This window comes from Anabrus simplex, chromosome 5, assembly GCF_040414725.1.
Source record: "Anabrus simplex isolate iqAnaSimp1 chromosome 5, ASM4041472v1, whole genome shotgun sequence".
NCBI classification, from domain to species: Eukaryota; Metazoa; Arthropoda; class Insecta; order Orthoptera; family Tettigoniidae; genus Anabrus; species Anabrus simplex.
Genome location: NC_090269.1, coordinates 440,573,457 through 440,593,426, shown reverse-complemented (window position 1 = coordinate 440,593,426; position 19,970 = coordinate 440,573,457). Strand labels below are relative to the sequence as shown.

Below are 19,970 nucleotides of genomic sequence, written 5' to 3'. Positions count from 1 at the left end.
CAAAAATACCAATAACAGTAAATGCAAAATTTGTGGACATTCAAACCACGACCAATATTCCAGGCCAACATCTACTTCAATATAGCACACATTAATCACTTATAAGCACAGTAATAATTACATTCATGACCTTTAAACATTCTATTAGACCGTAATAATGTCAATTATTATTATTATTATTATTATTATTATTATTATTATTATTATTATTATTATTATTATTATTATTATTATTATTATTATTATTATTATTATTATTATACGCGCGCGGTCGCGTCATCGCAGGCTATGGTTTAATGAAATCATAGATGACTCTATTCTATCTCGAATCTATGGTAAACCACAAAACATCAAGGAAAAATCCTAAATTCACAGAACAAGTCGATATTCTGTCCCAAATAATTCAAAAATTTATTCCATCATTATTTTATAAATTAATAACTATTATCGCGTGGGTCAAATATTTTTCACACTTTCCTCAACTTATCATGGGACAGTGAGAACATGTCACGAAGCACTCACTCAAATAGAACAAATTATAGGTCCCAAATACACTCTCGCACACATCAAATCTACCAACACCAGTGAAAGAAGAGTGAAATTCCTAACTACAAAGACTATTAGAAATGAACTCAAATATTCAAGCAAGGACTACGTCTACATAATTATTACAACAGAAAATAGAGAAAAGTATAATTTAAAATCTTAGCTGTAGTAGACTTGGCTTCTGGACTCGGCTGATGATCAGTGAATATTTAACCAAACTCCATCTCCGATGTTATTCTCTCCCGGGCTGAATTTTGCCTCACATTTTAATGATACATGGCTGCAGCAGGCGAGGACTTAGGACAAATACAAGCTCCGTCGTAATGCTGAAGTTTCATTCTTCCAAAGTACTTCAGGACTGCTAGGAATCTTGCGTCTTCTGGTGAAAGCTGAAACTAAAAGATCCGTCTTAGAAATAGCACACACTCGATTCTTCGAGATGGCACAGTTTTTACCTACTTTAAAAATTTTCTTCAGATTTATAAATTAAAGGAAATCTGAACTGCGGCGTTTCCGATATTTCTATGTCCCAAAATTTCCTCAGAAGCAGAAAATTTATCGTCTTTCCTCAAATGAATGCTGGTAATATTCCACGTCGGATACGTCGTTCCCAGTAACACATGTGCTCGAACAATTATTCCCGTAGACAACTGAGCAACTGAGCAACTGAGCAAATTAGCAGAATAAGCAGAATGAGCAATGAGAAAGATTTCCCCAAGTACATGGGTATTTATTTCTTCAAGACATAGGTGTGTTTGTTAATTAATTTTTATTGGCCGAGATTTTGCGATCGGGCTAACCTTGCGGTCCAATTGGTTAAATATTATGACGTCAAAATCTCAAAGTATTGATCGCTTTTAATCTGGTCGAGTTCCTGTCCACGTGCCACCCCTCTGATGTCTTCAACAAGGCACAAAAAAAACCAGGCTCGCATACACGGCACGGGAAAAACCTGTTTCCCTGCTGGCTAGCAGACAGTGCAGAGTTGAAATCACCTTCCTGGATGATAATTTTATACATTGTTCCACACAAGTAATAAAATATTCTTTCTATCCAAACCAATAACCAATTTTCAAGGGTGCATATTCTCCCGTGGCTGAAAAAATGATTTGATGGGCAGATTAAATCATTATTATCTGGAAATATAATTAACATGTCCCTTGAAAATTCTGAAGTACAGTTATGTGTCACATTATTCCAGATGACGTTCCAGCACGTAGCCTACTATTGTCCAGTTGCAGCGCAGCACAAAGCAGGCGTAATTGGCTCATGGCGGAATCTTGTAACTCCTGACAATCTTTATATACTTCCTCCGTCATATCGACCTGCGTTGAAGCATGAAGGTAGATCGGATCCTCATCTTCGTTCCATGACGTTTCCTCTTCAAAGATGACGTTTATTTGATTTATAGCAGATTGCTTAGGACAGTTATAACTCTTCAAATTTGAACCATTATGAACTCCTTCATATGATTGATCAAGACTTTGTATGCGATAGGCATTGTTCCCATAGACTTTAATAATTTTGTACGGCCCAATAAATAACGGTGCAAACTTGGCATAAAATTTACTTGTGGTTTCTGAGGAAGCTGGTTTCTTGAGTAACACAAGCTCATGTAATTTTAATGGACGACGAAACTTCTTGTTTCTGACACGTCTTTGTCTTCTCTCAGCTTGTTCCTTTAGAGATTTAGCTGCCTTCTCAATATTCTCCTCCAGGGTAGGTTTTATATTTCCTGGGCATTGAATGATACTATCTCAAGGTCGGTAAGGTCGTCTGTCAAAATGAAGAACAACTGGAATCTCAGATGTTGCCTCGTGCATAGTGTTATTTAAGCATTCCATCATAATTGGTAACACATCTACCCATAACCAATGTGTATTTCCGCAGAAAATACGGCAGAATTTTGACAGTTCCTGCATTACTCTTTCAGCTGGATTGCTCGATGGATGGTGGACAGAATTCAATATATGTTTAATGCCCAATTGTTCCATAGCTTGACGAAATTCAGCGGAGGTAAATTGTGATCCGTGATCAGTCAATATGGCTTTTGGCTTGCCCATATGAGGTATCAGGTTGCGGATTATCCGACGGATTACAGATTTGGAATTCGCCTTTTGTATAGGATACAAGGCAATATACTTAGAAAATACGTCGATAGTGACTATTACATGTCGGTTTCCCCTCCTAGAGATCGGGGCTGGTCCAAAGAGGTCCATTGCAAATAATTGTTTAGGCCCTGTAGGTATTATGGGAATAGGACTGTGCTGAAGCAGATGAGAGCTAGGTTTTACTCGCTGACAAGTATCACAGGTGCGGACTACATTACGAACAATGGTTCGAAGTTTCTCCCAAGTGAATTTCTCTTGAATAGTGGCAACCGTCTTGTCAATACCACCATGACCTGTTATTCTGTGCGTATGCCAGATAAGGGATTCCTGTAATTTTGGAGGCACCACAACTCTAAGTTCAGATTTTGCAGAAACAATGAATTTAAATAATATTCCATCCAAATATTGGTAACGTGAAGCTTTCCTCTTATATCTTCTATAATTAGGTTCTCCGGGTTTGATTCTCTTCTCCAAAAAGTCTATGATGTTTCTTAAATCTTTGTCTCTTTTCTGGGCTTGCCGAATATAACGTAATTTTCTTAAAAATTCGTGGTCCTCTGGAACTAATTCAATCTGATGGATATCCTCAGTATCGGCATTCGGGTTACGACTTAAACAGTCAGCTAACAAATTGCTTTTTCCAGTACAGTGCTCCAGTTTGATGTCAAATTGCTGGACAAACATCGTCCACCTGAATATTCGTTCGGATGCCATGGTAGTTTTCAACATGAAAGTCAAAGCTTTGTGATCAGTCCTGATAATAATTTGATAACCATATATTATCTTCTGCCAGTATTTGAGAGCATAAACTATTGACAACATCTCCAACTCAGTAACCGTGTAGTGCTTTTCGTGATTTCTCAATTTTCTGCTGACGAAGGCAAGATAAATTCTCCTTTCAGGGTCTTCCTTATTTTCTCGGAATAACACAGCTCCAATTCCAATACTTGATGCGTCTGTTTGTAATATGAACGGTTTTCCAAAGTCTGGATATCCCAATTTGACGTGTTGTATCAGCATTTCCTTGGTCTTATTAAATGCTATCTCACATTCATCATTCCATTTCCATCTGTTCCCCTTTTTTAGCATATCCTGTAAAGGTGCGACAGTCTGCGTAAAATTAGGGCAATGGTTGGCGAAAAAGTTGGCCATCCCTAAAAATTGCCTTACATGTTTTACTCTTATGGGCCTTGGAAATTTACTTATGGCTTCAATCTTGACCGGGTTAGGTCTGATTCCCTCACCATCTATTATATGTCCTAAAAATAAAATTTCAGTCTGACAGAATTTTGACTTGGCTAAATTTATATGAAATCCCGTTCTAGATAGATTTTCCAGCAATTTCTCCAGTTTAGATAAGTGATCTTCAAAGGTTTCACTGGCCAAAAGTAAGTCATCAATGTACCTCGACGTGAAGCTCTTTACTTCCTCCGTAAGACATCGATCCAATGCTCGAATAAGAGCGCTTCCTGCATTACATATGCCAAAGGGCAATTTTCGGAAGACGTAGGTCTGTTGATTGAACATGAGTCCAGTTAGGAGTCTAGATTTTTCCTCCAGGAGAATGTGATAATATGAAGAAGTGACGTCGACTGACGTAAAGAGATTCATCCCTCGAAATTTCCTCAGAACTTCTTTAATAGCAGGTGCCTGGTCTCTTTCAGGGATTAGCTTGCGGTTTATCTCACGAGCGTCTAAACACAAACGAAGGGATCCATCTGGCTTGCTTACGATGACTAAAGAACTAAGAAAAGGTGTACTAGCTTTCATTATAATCCCATCTTTCTCCATGCCTTCGATTAATTTTTCCACTCTAGAATGGAATTTCTCCGGGATCGGGTATGGCTTCTTCTTGAAAGGAGTCCAGTCAGTTGCCACCAATGAATATTTAAAATCTGGAATTTGTCCCGGTTTGTCATCAAACAAGTTCTTATATTTTAATAATAAATTTCGAAGTTGTTCCTTTTCTTTATCAGTTTCCTGAGCTGAATTCACCTTCTGATTTATAAGATCCAAGGGATGTGTTCTATTTTCGCCCTCTTCAATGATGTCATCCAGAACCTGATGAATTTCTTCTAAGGCCTCATGGTCTTCTTTCTCCCTCGATGTTAAGGCGCAATTTATGTGGAACACCTCTTGGTCGGTTACATCAACAGGATTCATGACTGCAATTTCTGAAAATTCCTCCAGACGAAATACTATTTGGTTGGAGTCCAAACTAATGTCTGCGTGGTATAATGTAAGAAAATCCATTCCAAGAATGATATTAAATTTGATATTTGTCATAGCCAAAAATATATTAGGGAATTTGGTGTTTCCGATTTCCACATCGAGAAATGTCTGCTGCTTGCAACTTACAATCTTGTCAGGGATAATTCCTTTAATTTTAACATGTGAGACTGGAATGATGGGTATTTCATGCCTTTCTCTTAAGTCATTCATAAATGATGTTGATATTACACTAATAGTGGAGCCGGTGTCAACTAAGCATTTAACTCTCACGCCACAAATTCTAGCTAATATTATTGGTAATGTCCTTGCATTAATTCTACTAGTCTCATGATTTTCTTCTAACAGATCATCAGATTTAGTAACCCATGAATCAATCTGAACTACAATCCATTCCTTCGGGACCTCTGAATTACAAGAGTTAGGATTCGTACTATCATTTTCTAGTTGGATGGATGTTTTTTTTAATAGCCCCTTGACTATAATCTTCCTTTTCATAGCGCTGGCGATTTTCTTCTTGCTTAGCCCTTTGGTATTCTAAGCTTTCTGCTCCTACTATATCTGGGTTCACGTCCTGGTCCTGAATCGCGTGACGCCACTTGGATTTCTCCTGATTTTCCTTGCGTAATTCCTGGATGTATTTCTCTCTCTCTTCTTGTCTCCAGTTTCTTTTTCTTCCTCCCGTATAGTTAGTTTCACTATTTCTTCTCCACCTTCCTCGAATATTTTCATAGGGTCTGCGTCGTACATTCCTTCGGTAATAATCTCTCTCCTCGTCACTTCTGTGTCCTGACCTAGGAGAACGGTCTCTCGATGACATTTCCTTTGTAGTTCGACCGCTAGGTCTCCCTTGGTTGAACGAAGTTCCACTGTCGGCTCAGACGACTGTAGCTTGCAACACCTGTTGTTCTTGACCTTGATTACGTCGTGGCTGCTCTCTCGAAGTTAAATCGAGTTGACGAAGCACGGCCTCAGCCTGAATTGCGGTCTGTGCGTTCGAAGCAATCATTATACGTTGAATGTCCGCTGGAAGTTGCCTTATTATTACACGGACTACTTCAACTTCTGAGGGTGGCATATCAAGCTCCTTTAGTTTACGTAATTGAGCTGAAAAATAATCAGCGTAGCGTGTGGGCGTAGAAGAAGCGTACCTCTTAGCGTAGAGTTCTGTTTTTAAATTATGCTGTAAGTCACTGTTCCAATATCTCTCCAGAAATGCTTTCTTAAACCCTTCAAAATCTTCAAATGAATACTTGAACGCTTCATACCATGTTAATACTGAATTCTCCAAATAGCGTTCAGTCACCCTTAGTTGGCGTTCAGGAGGTATCTTATTATCTCTAAAGTATTTCTGAAGTTCACGGATGAAGCTTTTAGGAGTAACGCCTTTAACATTATTGAACTTCTTTGGCTGTTCCTCATGAAGTTTAATGATATTTACAATTTGAGTCTGACCTGAAACATTTGCTGAATTTATCCCACTACTGTCCTGATTTATGTAAGGATTGGTGTTATTTATGGGATTAGCCATGTCCACCACTTTTGGAGTTGAAGACGGGACTTCACCAGACATCCGCTTCTCCAATTGACCTTGCCTTTCCAATAATGTAGAAGTGACAATATTATGACTCTCGCCCTGAAGTTTGATTATCTTAAGCTCTTCGACAAGTTCCTTAATTCCGTCCTGAAGTTCTCGCTTCGATGCTTCGGACTCAGCTTTTACTTCGCTAATTTCCTTGTCCATTTTCGTTTTTATTTCTTTAAGACCTGTCTGTGTCTCTTCGATAGTCTCATAGAAATATTCTAGCCTTTCTGACGTAGTTACTTGGGAAACTTTTATTTCTGCTATGACTCCCTTTTCCACCTGTTTCAAAGTTTCGTAAAGGCCGGTAAACTTTTTCCTCCATGCTGCCTTAGTCGCTGTAAGGTCCTCTGCATTGTCCACAATTTTCTCCTCAATATTCTGAAAGTTTTTCTCCACCTCATTTTTGTATTTATCAAGCCCCTGTAGTACGTCTGTCTGGACTTTAGCGAGTCTCTCACTAACTTCGTTCGACATCTCAGCTAACGAACTTGTAATACCCGCCTGTATTTCACCTTTAAAGTCTGGGAAATTCTGTTTGACTGCTACAAGTTCACTTTGAATGGATGCTATTTTCCCATTAAATAATTTCACATCCATGTGCAGTTTATTAATGTTTTCGTCCGTCCTATTCTGTATTTCTTCCAATGCACTTTTAAGATCGGATTTAAATTTATCCTGTCCCTCGTTCAGTTCTAATTTCAGTTTTTCGTTATTCTCACTTAATTCAGCACTAAGTTCCTGTTTTAATTCCTGTTTTAATTTAGCATTATTTTCACTCAGGTCCTGCTTCAAGCTATCTTTCAAATTTCCTAACGCATTCTCCAAAAATGCACGCCATTCATCCATAATAATAAACTTTTTCAAAGAAACGGCAGTTCAGACCTCGGGGAGAATAATATCAGAGTATAAACCAGTTCCACGTCTACTAATGAATTAAGCTCACCTCCTTAGGGGAAGATTTGTATATCATTTCAATAATATATAACTATTAAAATCCGAAATATTGCGCAAATGCAGTAGCATAAAAATATGAAATTTTCCTAATCTCCAAGATTTTGTTTCAAGCATTCAACATGGCCCTTCCTAACTTTAACTAAAGTGCTCTCTGCCACAGAGATCTGGGCTAATAAATGTTATCAAATAACCCAAAAATCCTATTGTCGCCGCATCTTGCTTATGTCCAAATTTTGGACTACAAGATCGAGTCCTTAGATTGGCGTCGCCGATGAAATTCGGGCCAAGCACGTTACGGGCGCCAAATTTGTACTACCTGCCCCCGTTTTGCCGGGCAGCTCAGCCGGTAAGCAAACGTCCCAGAGGCGGAACGTTCGTTTACAGGCAACGCTAAATTATAGGGGTCAGGGACAATCTAAGGACTGACGACAAATGAAAACACTAAAAAGAAATGGGTTTTAACATTTATTAAATAAAATATCAGCACTTTCCAGGTTCTATAAATATTTTCAAAATCTTGAAATAAAAATATTTATCTCTTCCCTGCTGGAATGCACCCGCAGTTCTCCATTAAATTTCATTCTGTAAAGATACGAAAGTGGGTCTTAATAAATCGTCTTAGGAAATGAAATAAATTATTATTTGAGAAAATCCTATCTCAAAATTTCAAAATTCTGAATTATTTTCCTTTTTTGAATTATTATTTAAATTAGCAATACTCTGCGATTCATTTAACCGTGAGTCAAATTTTTATCTCACACGAAAAATCAAATAAATCATTTCTATCAATTAAATATTATTCTAATTAATTATTTAAGCTTCAAATTATATAATAAAATTATTTTGAAATCAAATATCCAACTCATTAAATTCTTATTTTTATATCAATTGACCTAGTGTTGTGCGCAACTCACAATAAAGGCTAAAAATTCTCGCATTATAGCGTTAAACATTTTACATTTTGCGAGCTTAGTTCATTGACGCGATCCTTGCTTAAGTATTTTCCCTCAAAGCAAAGATCCTAATCTATCTTATTCCGTCATAAAATTACTTAAAGATTCATAATTGAGCCAAATATGCTCGCCACAAAACAACAAAATAGATCGAACTTTACGCGCTCAGCGTACACATGTCATGACGAAATATAGCCATGGAAATCACAATTATAAACAAAATCATTCATTCATCCATCTCACATTCAAGCCTTGGTCCACGGTAATATTATTAAATAGATTTAACGAATCCTATCTCTTGATTTTTAATTTTAAATTTTATTTGAAATATGAGAGCTTCTCTCGATGACAATATCAGACAAGGGCTACCATTACAATCGTCTGACGTGTGATTGTGACAGGATTATCACTTTTCCAATGAAATAGATTTCACAACGATGTTCCAGGATAATTTTGCAGTAGAAATCATCACTAAAAATTCCATAGAACTGCCTACAGTCACAGATAAATAAACATTCGCGCATACGGTCTATGAGTCACGACTTCGTTATTTTTAATCTCCTATTATCTCAAATTATTGATCAACATGTGCTGCATAAGAAGAAATTATGTTCAAAGACACACTCTCTTCCTTAACTGACTCATGTAATGGACACACAAATAAAATCCTATCTTAAGATCCATCTACAAGTCTCAAAAATACCAATAACAGTAAATGCAAAATTTGTGGACATTCAAACCACGACCAATATTCCAGGCCAACATCTACTTCAATATAGCACACATTAATCACTTATAAGCACAGTAATAATTACATTCATGACCTTTAAACATTCTATTAGACCGTAATAATGTCAATTATTATTATTATTATTATTATTATTATTATTATTATTATTATTATTATTATTATTATTATTATTATTATTATTATACGCGCGCGGTCGCGTCATCGCAGGCTATGGTTTAATGAAATCATAGATGACTCTATTCTATCTCGAATCTATGGTAAACCACAAAACATCAAGGAAAAATCCTAAATTCACAGAACACGTCGATATTCTGTCCCAAATAATTCAAAAATTTATTCCATCATTATTTTATAAATTAATAACTATTATCGCGTGGGTCAAATATTTTTCACACTTTCCTCAACTTATCATGGGACAGTGAGAACATGTCACGAAGCACTCACTCAAATAGAACAAATTATAGGTCCCAAATACACTCTCACACACATCAAATCTACCAACACCAGTGAAAGAAGAGTGAAATTCCTAACTACAAAGACTATTAGAAATGAACTCAAATATTCAAGCAAGGACTACGTCTACATAATTATTACAACAGAAAATAGAGAAAAGTATAATTTAAAATCTTAGCTGTAGTAGACTTGGCTTCTGGACTCGGCTGATGATCAGTGAATATTTAACCAAACTCCATCTCCGATGTTATTCTCTCCCGGGCTGAATTTTGCCTCACATTTTAATGATACATGGCTGCAGCAGGCGAGGACTTAGGACAAATACAAGCTCCGTCGTAATGCTGAAGTTTCATTCTTCCAAAGTACTTCAGGACTGCTAGGAATCTTGCGTCTTCTGGTGAAAGCTGAAACTAAAAGATCCGTCTTAGAAATAGCACACACTCGATTCTTCGAGATGGCACAGTTTTTACCTACTTTAAAAATTTTCTTCAGATTTATAAATTAAAGGAAATCTGAACTGCGGCGTTTCCGATATTTCTATGTCCCAAAATTTCCTCAGAAGCAGAAAATTTATCGTCTTTCCTCAAATGAATGCTGGTAATATTCCACGTCGGATACGTCGTTCCCAGTAACACATGTGCTCGAACAATTAAGTAATTACATACGACTTCACCAGACGCAAAGCAGCATCAAACGTCCTTCCAGGGTCACAGTAGAATCAGAATTCAGCTATAGCAAGAAATTTGAAACGAGGCTCCCTTCACATTAATAGATCAGCAATCAGCTCCAAAGTTTTCACATTAGACTCAATCAAAAGCAATATAAGCAAGCACACAACATACAACAACTTACCTGGAAGGAGAGGAAGAAAAACTTTCAACAATTCGAACAATGTTATGAAGTTAAACATATTTTAAAAATTTTAATTGCATACAGACTTTTTATGTAACAAAGTGAAAAATGTTTTGAACAACTATTCTAATGAATAGACATAGTTTTAAGTCAATCAACCATGTAATCATCTGCTCTCATACCAGTAACACACTAACCCCACATTGTCTTTAATATCATCTATCTTAATTCATATTTAGTTTTTAAGTGAATCAATGTATTTGTAAATCTATGTATTTAAAATCTTAACCATTGACCTAAGCCACTATAACAGCTGAGGATGTTCCTAAATAAGGAACGAAATATGTACTGTTGACATATAAATAAAAAATTTGCCAAAAGGCAAAATAAATTATCAAAACGGTGGAAGAATCTCAATAGTGTAAAATTTAGTGATTGGCTAAATTTGACGAGAAGAAGAGATAGAATGATAGGACACATCTTAAGACACCCAGGACTTGTTCAGTTGGTTTTGAAGGAAGTGTAAGTGGTAAGAACGGTAGAGGTAGACCAAGGTATGAATATGACAAGCAGATTAGAGCAGATGTAGGATGCAATAGTTACGTAGAAATGAAAAGGTTAGCACAGGATAGTGTGGCATGGAAAGCTGCATCAAACCAGTCTATGGACTGATGACTCAAACAACAACATGATCACGGTCCACTTTTCTTCGTCCGCACCCTAGTGCTTGCCTCTGCTACCAAATGTAATCGCTATCACAGAACGCCAATATATAACAGTAGTGCACAGTCCATGTTAGAGCTTGGAAACAAAGATGAGCGCAGCGCTCCTAGTGGTATGGCTTCTAAGTGATACCACGGCCGAGTGGATCCCTTGCTGTGCTAGCGAGGGCGACGAATCAAGCTGGCCGTGGTAATAGGTATGAGAATCTTAGCTTGCAAAGTACCTCCTAGTATGAAAACTTTCGTTTTGTTATTTAAGATATCACACCTCCCCACAAGTTGCTCAGTAATTTAACATATTGAATAACACGTAATAGTCTACAATTTTTTCTCGCATAATGAAAATGGCATGACTGTGCAATATGTTTTATTAGGTTCATAAATCTCTTTGTATTTTCAGAGTTTCGTAAAAGTCATCATGAACTGATAAATACAAGAAATGTCACAAATTTTCTTGAGCTAAAAAGGTCTATTTGGTTTCATTTTATTTTTTAGATATGCTTTTCTGTGTGCTTTACGTCGCAACGACATGGCGAGGATGGGATAGGAAAGGGCTAGGAACGGGGAAGAATCTACCGTGGCCCTAATTAAGGTACAGCCCCAGCATTTTTCTGGTGTGAAATTGAGAAACTACAGAAAACCACCTTCAGGGGCTGAGGACTGTGGGATTCGAACCCATAATCTCCCGAATGCAAGTTCACAGTTACGCGACCCCAACCGCATGGCCATCTCGCTCCATTTGGAAACCAACAAGCTGTAAAATAAACTTTGTCACTGGGAACAGGACCACAGTGTGGTATGCTATGCCATTATGCGTACAGTTTGGAATAAGGAGCTTTAGGTGATTTGTATTCTGTGGGTGAAACACAAACATAACCTCATCAACCAATAAAAACAACATCATGATGACATTTGATGTTTTAAAGTTTATTGAAAACATTATAAATAGTATAAATGACAACAAGATAAGCAGAGGAAACTTATCTTTCCTTCAGAGAAAGGTTATGTACATGGAAAAAGACAATCAATCAATCAATCAATCAATCAATCAATCAATCAATCAATCAATCAATCAATCAATCAATCAATCAATCAATTAGTGATCTATATTTAGGGCTGTCGCCGAGATGGTAGTTTCATTACAATGTACACAAACAATGTTTACCACCATACAAGTCTTAAAATCGCCTAGGCCTTCATTAATTAATGTAGAGAATACGGTACCATGCCTTCAGCAAAAGTACAAGCATCAATAAAATACACACATAAATCTTCATTATACAGTAGACGCTTATGCCCTCCACCGTTTAGTCTACAATCCTCTGTGAGTTAACTACTGTATGTCTCTTGAAAGCCCTCTTATATCAATAAGCTCTGTGGTTTCATTTAGTTCTACCCCTCCGACCTCACAACGAAAAGCTGTTCGTACATCAAGTTCAGTCCTAACTTAGTCTTCTCTCCTTGTTGTGAATAAAGTCCTGCATTGGATCGATCTGATTCTCATATAGTTGTTCCTATACATTCCCTTGCTGTTTCTACCATTACATACCTGGTATACCACCCACCCATCCTCTTTCTTTATCCTGAACCTGCTGGCTGTCTAATCCCTGGAAATTTTCACAAATCTTATCCATATACTCCTGTCTAATTTGTTCATTCTAGTTTTTCTACCCTTAACCGTCTGCAGACGGACTTCACTTTCATTATCTTAGATAAAATTATGCAAAGAAGGGTGCTAACCTAACCTTACTAACACATAGTCCCAGTGAGTGAAAATACTTCCCTCTAACGGGTTATGGGACCACCGGTGGATTTTATAGTCCTAGCCGCCTGAGCACAAGGAGGGCGACTACTCAGAATATGTCTGAGATGCCCACTCCCCTTCCATAGCAACTGGTATCCCAACTCTCAGGACCACTTGCTAGGCCACTCAACCGTTGCCCATGGTTCACGAACTAGGACATGACTACAGGAACCCACACCACGAACCCATACAGTATATACAGATAATATTACAACCACACAAGTCTTAAAATACCTGCGCCTACATATGACAATATGTAACCTAATCAACGAAGGACAAGCAGTATACAATACACTATACACATATAATACTGTACTTACAACCACACAACTCTTAAAACTAAATTATCCAGGCCAACATATGGCAAAGCAAACCCAATCGGCCAATGAAGAAAATATCACTGTATGATCAGTTGGATGAAATAAAATACAATACAATCTTCACGCCAGCAAAAAGGACAAGCACTCATGCAGTCTATACAGAAAACACAACTATACAACTCTTAAAAATAAATTACCTAGGCCAACATATGGCAAAACAAACCCAATTGACCAATGAAGAAAATATCTTAGTGGCAGCAAAAAGGACAAGCAATCATGCAGCCTATACAACTACACAAGTATCAAAACTACCTGATAATAAATTATAGCAAAAAGAACATGGTTTACTGGGATTTGAATTTTTAACTTTTTTTCATGTCCAGCTGAATACTTCCTCTTGACCAAATGTTTACAATCTCTTACATACTTGTAAATGAGAAATGGTATAGCTGCCTGCAAAATTATATTTTCGAGACAATGTTTTCTACAAAAGGAATAGTCTGGCCTAGAGAATACACCTTTAAAACTATCTTCTAATGCTCGTGTATGACCATATTTGTCCAAAAATATATACAATTGATCGGGAATATGAAGCAGAAAATCTTTCATTTGTTCATTGGCATACTGCAAGTTAGTTGATGAACTGTTTTCTTTGAAAGATGTAAATAAATGGCTTTCAGTCAAGTTAGGTGAATACAGATTTCCCCTACACACATCACACTCATTATTTACATTTAAAACTTTCAAAATATATCCTGCTACATATGTCACAGCTTGATTGTCTTCCAACAGTTCAGAGTGGGATTCACTAGTCTGACTTAGTAATTTATACCTTCATGATCAACATAGTCAGTGCCACTTACTCTTGGATTATCATCATCAGCACTCTTCAAAACTGGCATAAATTGCTAAGAGGAAAACAATCATCACTCTTGCAGTTACTCATAGTCTTGAAGGGCAAAGCCATATTATTTACGATAAAGGTTTTTAGAGCTGCTGTAAACTGAAAACATGTAGGATTTGTGTTGGAAATGCCGTGCTGTCGTATGCAACAAAATGCATTCTCCAAGGGGTCCTGATTGAGAGTTTTCAAATTAAGATATTTGAATCCTACTTTCTTCATCCTATTCCACAAAAATATAACAGCTCTTACAGTGATCTTCCACTCGTCAATAAAGCTAAACATGCATGTCTTATCTCTACCAGTTTTAAGGTCTGTTGTCTTCCAGGTAAGTTGTTCCAAAACTCAATGTGTGGAGAATTTTCTGAAAGGGCACATCTATACAGCTTACTTTCATGGGCATTCTGGTTACAACTGTTCAAGGAATCCAGAAGGTTGTCAATTGTTTCTAGAAATTCTGCTGTGTATATAGCTTCTGAGGGCAACACTTTAGTAGCTACATATGTTTCAATTACAGCTGCCACAGTATGGCTTAACTGTGCAGCAGCAACTTTAACTTTCATTTTTACATAACTATCCTGGAAGTTGAAATGTTGTTTTCTCAGTTTGGGCAAAATTTTAAATCTTTTCTTTTGGTCTATATTGAATACCCTCTCAATGTATTCAAAGTTTACATCCTTATGATCATTAACCTAAATCTTATTTTCTATTAAAGCATTTCTGGTATTTTTAGAAGATGGGGAACATCATATATTACAGCAACTGGTTCACTATTCACAAGAAAATGGAATGGGCTGGGTCTATCTAAATTAGCTTGACAAAGATTTCTCAATGCTCTCTGATTTGTCGAACCTTGGTTACAAACTGTGCAAACAACTTTCAACCCAAGTTCCTGTAATTTAGTTATAATAAACACAATCAGCTGTTGTAAGGCTACAATACTTACTGAATTTGTGGTAAAATAATAGGCAATTATTTGTTGCCAAGTTCTGTGAATACCTCTTAACATGAAAACGAATGCATGATTTGCTAGAGCAGGTGACCTTCCTAAATGACCAAGATCTTCATACCCACATATGCATTGTTTATTAGCCTCATAATATAACTCCTTTTCTAGTTACATTTCATCAAATAGGAGGGCACAGTATTTGTCACTGTCAGACATTTTAGAAACCTCTACTTTGAGCACTTCAACTATGAATGGATTAAGACCAGTGTCGAAAGGTATTCGAGATAGTAAAGACTTCAAAAGCCTGACAGAGGGAAGATAAAAGTGAGTAGCCAAATATCTATATAAGTGAGGCCCATGTTTATAAATTGAAAGTGCCATAACTTTATCCTCAATATTCCACCGCATAGCAGATAGAGCTTTGTTAGCGTTCCATAACTGAGCATTGATAAATGATTTGCTGACCTCATTTAGATTTTCCTCAATATATTGGAATTTCTTGGCTTCATACAAATCTTTCAGCACTTTTAATTCCTGTCTTTCACTTTTTAACACCTTTCTCAACTTTGCTAACTTCGCAATTGTGTTTCTATGAATAGTGTACATTCTTGACTTCTTAGGTGTCAAATCAGATTTTTTTACACCTGACCCTAAAACACCACACTTTTGTTTTGTCTCTGTTATGGGTGACGACAAAAAATGATACTCACCTCCATCCATATCAGATTGTGTGTTTTCTCCAGTTTCAGTCCCTTCAACATCACTTAGCACTGAAGGATCTGGATTACAAATTACAAATCCTGCTTATGAAATTACTGAAATTTCATTTCTATTTCGTGAAATACTATTACCGGTACTTGACATGGGTATCTCTAAATTACAGGGTTTATAGGGGATAAGTTCCAGGTGTTTGGGAACAACATCATAATTTAATCGGTGCCTAGTGTGGTTAACGAAGTCCTTCTCAAGAAATGGTCTTCAGATACAAAAAAAAACTGGAACAATTTACACTATCACTCACACGACACACATGCTTCCACTGCTTCAGAACGTCCTTCTTTGTTTCCTTATGAAATGTATAAAAATGCTTGTTCTTGATTTTGAGGTTGCCAGTCAAATCGACATAATAGCCACTTGTACGTGCAGGAGTACGGTGTTACCGGTACCTCTCTGAAATAAAGAACAAGACATTTGAAAAAAAAGTTTAAATACCGAAAACAAAGACAAGGAAGGAATGAAAATGTATAATTTAATACAATATTTACAATTATATTTCCATAACTTACCTTCGCTGTAGTTAGCATCTTCGGGCAGAAAATAACAATGTTTATGTTCTGATTACATGTAGCTTACAATGAAATTGCAAAACTACAGGATTCAAACATACAGCAACACTTGGATATTAAGCGTACCATATCTAAACACTTTAACCGGTTCCTTCTATATCGCAACTTCTTTGCATAACCATACAGAATTGAACAGTATTAAACAATACAGAACTGAATCGCCATTTTCAATTTATGGCTGTGATTACGAGCATAGGCTTCTTCTTCTTCTTGAAGAAAGCCAGCCAATCAAGACGCGCATAGGCCACGAGGCAAGCCAGCCAATCAAGACGCGACTCTACCCCTTGTAGCGCTTCCGAGTGATATGGCCCTGAAGTACGGCCTATTGTAGTTTTGTCGTATCTCACCTTCACCCCCGTGACCGCTACTACAGCGGTTACACTAAACAAAACACTAAACACAATAAAGGGAGGAAAGTAAGACCAACTACACAATACCGAAAACCACTACACACTCAGTAAAACATCAGCTGAAACTATGCGGATCTCGGCCGATAACAACTTAGTAAGTACTGGTATCAGTAGAGCCAACAAGATGACAATAAACTAGGAAGGTGGGAAGAGGCTGGGAACCTACCAAAGGCATGGATATGGCTTAGGTCGCAGATTCAGATATAATTAACCGTGATCCTTAATTTTCAAAATATGATTTACAAATGTATTTTACAAATAAATTCCGAACAAATTCCGCCATGCGGAAGGTACCGACACATAACGATAATAAAATACATCCTACATGTTCGGTTGACACACACCAATTATTAATACACGTTCTTTGACAATAGCTTCCTACAAGTTCAAAGATTCAAACGAACTATACATCTAGTTACAAAGGCAGTTTGTGCTGGTTCCCGGTGGCGTGTGGACGTGTGGCTATCGGCGCTAGCGTATTACTCAGTGTAGTGTGCGAGTAGGTTCGGATTTGGTAGTGTGTTTCACCTTTTTTTTCCTTCATTGGGAGTGGTGAGAGAGTTTGTGAGTATTATATGTGTTAATTTCCCAACTCAGTCCGAACCTCATGGTGGAGTCAAGTGGGGGGCAGAGTATGGAGGAGGAGTCTATTGAAGTTGGTAGTCGTGAGTTCTCTATGGAGAACACACTGGTGTTAAATGACAAAACCCCACCTGAAAGTAACCGTGCTCCCTCTATTAATGTTGATGTGTTTTCTCCAAAACCTGAAACACAGATATACGATGATAGACATACGGGCCCCTACCTAGTCTTTGTGGAGGCCATTGATGAAAGTAAGAAATTGGGCAGCATACATCCCATGGCTTTGGGAAAAAAATTTATGACCGTAAATTTGAGGGTGTTACTCAAATTGCTAGGCGAGGTCGCTATAGGATTCAAATTGAATTTCAGACAAGAAATAAAGCTAATCAATTCATCACCAACCCTATATTAAAGGAAGAACATCTTAAAGCGTTTATTCCTTCCGCATCTCTATATAAGATAGGCGTTATCAGAGGGGTTGATAAGGATTTGTTGGTAGATGAAATGTGTAAGGTTGCTGATTTGACCGTCCCTCTAGTAGGAGCTCAGTACATGAAATGGCGCTCCATTCAGGATGGACGGGTCATTTATATTCCAACTGGTACCATTAAACTCACGTTTCGCAGCCAGACTCTCCCTGCCTTCATTTCCATTTATCGGGTTCGTACCCAGGTTGAACCATTTGTCTTCCAACCGACGATCTGCCAGCGATGTCAACGGTATGGCCATACTAGAAAAGCTGTAGGACTCAAAATCCTCGATGCACCAATTGCGCACACGATAATGAAACTCCAGAATGTAAGAATTCTACCAGACTTCTTCTCAATTGTTCAGGGGAACATTCAGTCGGATCTCTTCATTGCCCAGAACATAAGCGACAACAAGAAATGAAAAAAAAGAAAGCAGGCTTTGGAAGTTTCTACTTTCTCCTCAGAGTCTTTTTTCACTCCGGTAGCCAATAGATTCAAACGACTTTTGTCCCTACAACAATTTCCTCCTCTTCCGAGCACTTCTCTGGTTCTACAGCCCCCGCCGCCAAGAAAACGTAAATTTATGGCGGTTGTTTCATCGCCTCCACCTAGTCAGGATCGTTCACCCGGTTACGACGTACAGGGATATCGTGCACTTCTAAAAACGCCTCCTTCTGCCACCAATGCAATACCTCCTATACCTTCTGTATCTGGGAAGACCATACCGGTTACTTCCAGGCAGGTAGATTCGACTGTGACCTCGAAGCAAGAAATATCCCGGGCCTCGAACCCGGTATCAGCCACCATTACAGCTATTTCAGACAAACTCTCTGCTTATGCCAGGACAGCTGAAAACGATTCTAAATGGTCAAAAATGCTCCTCACTATGCAGGAGGAAGTTCTGGCACTCCTCAATTCCTTAACATCATCTGTTTCTTTAAATTATAATTCTTCAGTGGAATGCACGTAGTGTAGTACACAAGAGACATGAACTATTTTTACTAATTGATTCCTATAAACCTCATATAATTTTTATCAGTTAAACTTGGTTGGCTCCAGCCAAACGCTTTAACATACCCAATTATACCTGTATTCGACATGACAATTATGCTTTTGACGGGGCTTGTATTTTGGTAGCTAACAGCCTACAATACTCGTCGGCATCGTTGCCGTATAGAATACCTGGTACACAGGTGGTCGCTATAGTGGTCGCCAACATACATTTTATTTCCATCTATTGCCCCCCACGAATCCAAGGCACATATGCTAATTGGACGGACTTTTTCTCGGAACTTCCGCACCCCCTTTATCCTCGCGGGAGATCTAAACGGGCACCATCAGAGTTGGGGATGCGACGTTTCGTGCCCTAAAGGCAATAAAATAGCTAAAATAGCGGCATTGTATCACTTCCGAATTTTGAATGATGGTTCACCTACTCGAGTTACGTCCCCTTTCACAAATAAGAGTGCAGTCGATTTAACCATATGTTCGCGCAATCTGGCACAACGCATGGAATGGGAGGTCGTCAAGGACACTCATTCCTGTGATCATTTCCCTATCTTTATTGGGTTGGGTGACATCCTGCCAGCCGCTCTACCCCCGTTTAAAGCGAGCAGACGAATGCGCCCCTTCAATACTTCACAGTTTCAACAGTTTTTGGTCCAAAAGTTATCTGCCTTAGACGGTCAACCGGTGTCCTATAATTCCTTCACAGCACTTATCACTGAATATTTAGATCCATACCATCTAATACAACCACATTTCCGACCCAAATCTATTCAGTATGCACGCTGGTGGGACGCAGAATGTGCAGCCTTAATATCACGCCGGAAAGCAGCTCTGCGCTCTTTTCAACGTTTGGGTATGTTACAATCTTACTTACACTATAAAGTCATGGTAGCTCAATCAACAAAGGTTTTTAATGACAAACGCCAACTAACTTGGAAAACCTTCATTGCCTCTCTAAATAGACAGTCGTCGTCCAAACATATATGGCGAGCCATAGCCGGCCTATCCAACCGCCTATTTAATA

The 19,970-nt window shown here is 37.9% G+C and overlaps 1 pseudogene; it reads right to left on the bottom strand.

The window, feature by feature from the left end:
* LOC136874624 (uncharacterized) overlaps window positions 1–14,744 on the bottom strand; it is a 62,380-nt pseudogene extending 47,636 nt beyond the window's left edge.
* Window positions 14,745–19,970: the final 5,226 nt, after the last annotated feature.